The sequence below is a fragment of the Eleutherodactylus coqui genome, chromosome 5, assembly GCF_035609145.1.
Source record: "Eleutherodactylus coqui strain aEleCoq1 chromosome 5, aEleCoq1.hap1, whole genome shotgun sequence".
Lineage (NCBI taxonomy): Eukaryota > Metazoa > Chordata > Amphibia > Anura > Eleutherodactylidae > Eleutherodactylus > Eleutherodactylus coqui.
This window is the reverse complement of record NC_089841.1, coordinates 11871178-11873610: the sequence shown is the minus strand read 5'-3', so window position 1 is coordinate 11873610 and position 2433 is coordinate 11871178.

Genomic DNA, 2433 nt, shown 5'->3' with positions numbered 1-2433 from the left:
TGATGTCTTATCTCTCCTTCAACCTGCATATGGAAAGAGATGCAGCACCACCTAGTGGATGGCAACATTATTACAAGTCAAGTTCTGGATTTTTATGAAGTTTTAAAACAAAAAAAAAAAAGAATTATGAGTCAGGGGAGATTCAGACCTTTCATACTTTTCACTTATGCAAGAATCCTGGGCTGAGGTTCAACCGATTCTTGAGGGTATCAAACATGACCATAAATTTGTTCTCTCAAATTCTTCTGTGACGCTGCGACTTGAAATTGCCCTTCAGTATAACAACTCTCATCTGCTCTATGCTGTGTCCTTGGCCACAAAAATGTTTTGCCACAGGTAGTTCAGTCTTTTCCTCTGTAATTGAGTGGCAATGCGATCTCATCCTGGCTCTCAGTTTTTGTACTGTTTCCCCGATATAAAGCCCCCCATCAGGACATTTACTGCACAGGATCAGATACACAACATTGGACGTGGAACATGTGAATGTCCCTGGGATCTTATAGTCCTGCTGTGTGTTGGGGATCCGTATCCTTGGTCATCAATTGAGGTGGGATGGTCGCCCTGATTTAAAAATGTCTTTTTAAGATTGTGTAAATGTTCCTCTATCTGTTGGAGCAGATCTGGTTGTATCTGATGGCCTGGCTGTAGACTATGGACTTTTTGATGTGTTTAGAATGGGAACTGTCCCATCTGAGGTATGTGGGCCTATCAATCGGTTTCTGGCATAGGGATGTCTGTATTGAGTTGTTCAAAATTTTTTATTGTGGTCTCCACAAAGTTGATTTCTGTATACAAGTAGCTTAACCAGGTTTATGGTGGGGTGAAATGTATTGAATCTCTCGTGGAATTTTATTAGTTCTTGTTTGGTGTTGGTCCAAATTATAATGTCATCAATGTAGCATAAGTAGGCCAATGGTTTCAAATTATAATGTCATCAATGTAGCAGAAGTAGGCCAATGGTTTGATGGAGCATGAGGCCACAAAGTCACTCTCCAGTTTTGCCATGAAAAGGTTGGCATATTGCGATGCCGTTTTACTGCCCATGGTTGTAGAAATAGTTGTGCGTGAGGATGAATCTCGTGAGTTGTAGCACGCATTCAAAGGGAACCTTATTGGCCTCAAGGTGTGCCTGGCAGGCGGTCAGTCCATCTTCGTGTGGGATGTTGGAATTTAAGGACTCCACATCCATAGTGGCCAGGATTGCGCCATCTGGGAGGGGACCTATGGTTGACAGTTTGCTCAGTAGGTCTGTGGTGTCCTGCAAATAGCTAGTTGTATTCCTCACCAGTGGTTTGAGGACACCTTCTACCTATCCTGAGATTTTTTTTCAGTGAGGGTTCCCACACTGGAGATAATTGGCCTCCCTGGGTTGCCAGCTTTCTGTAGTTAGGGAAGCATGTAGAATACTCCAACCCTGGGGTTCTCCCGTATTAAGTCCAGAAGTTTTGTGGAGCCCACAGACAGGCTTCTGATGACTCTTCTCAATTCCCTCATATATTTCTTAGTCGGGTCTTGATCCAGTTTGGTGTAGTATCTGGTGTCCATCAGCTGTCTTTCTACTTCTTTCATATAGTCTGATGTGTTCATGAGGACTATAGCACCACCCTTATCCTCAGGTTTAATGGTGATCTCCTTGTTGCTTTTGAGTCTAATCAGACTTCTTCCTGGCCCCTAGTTTCTCCTGTGTTTGGAGGTCCTGTCTCCTCTTTGTCATGGAAGAACTCTTTCAGTCTCAGTCTCCTGAAATATTCCTCCATGTCACTGCAGAGTTCTACTTTATGAAGTGTTCTGGTAGGACAGAATGAAAGTCTCCTGGAGAGAACACTGGGGTTGTGAGATGACAGATTGATAACACAGCTGATTTTACCTTTGTTCGTGTCCTGTTGGGGGTTCTGTTCCATCATGCCAGACTCGGGGTGTTCCTGATTGGTGTTTGGGTACAGCCCTGCTCTGAATCGAGGTTTTGGGAGTTTCTTTCCCTTGCTCTTAATCAGTCTGCATTGTAGTGTTGTGTATTAGTGTTGCATTCTCAGTTTCAAGTCCTCTGTAAGTGTGTTCCTTAATGTTTGTATCTCCACCAGGGCCTTTCTCTTGCTGCTGTAGAAGGCGTGGATAAGGTGGTTCCGCAGTCTTTTAGAAGTCCTATAGCAAAGACGTTGTGCATAAGGGGTATTATAGGTGTGCAGAGTGAGATTCTTCAGGTAAAGTCCTTTGGGAATTAAATGTTCCTTCTTGCATCTGGTTAGAAAGAAAATGTTGCTGTCCAGTTGTGCCAGTTTAAAACTGCAGACATCAGACATCATAGATCATGCGTTTCCACCAACACAGTGTGTCTTGATCACATCTAACCGGGATAACATAGGTATACAGAAAGATCAATGAGTAATTGTGATTTGTTCTAAGCTAGATAAAACTACTGTTCACAAAATTTAG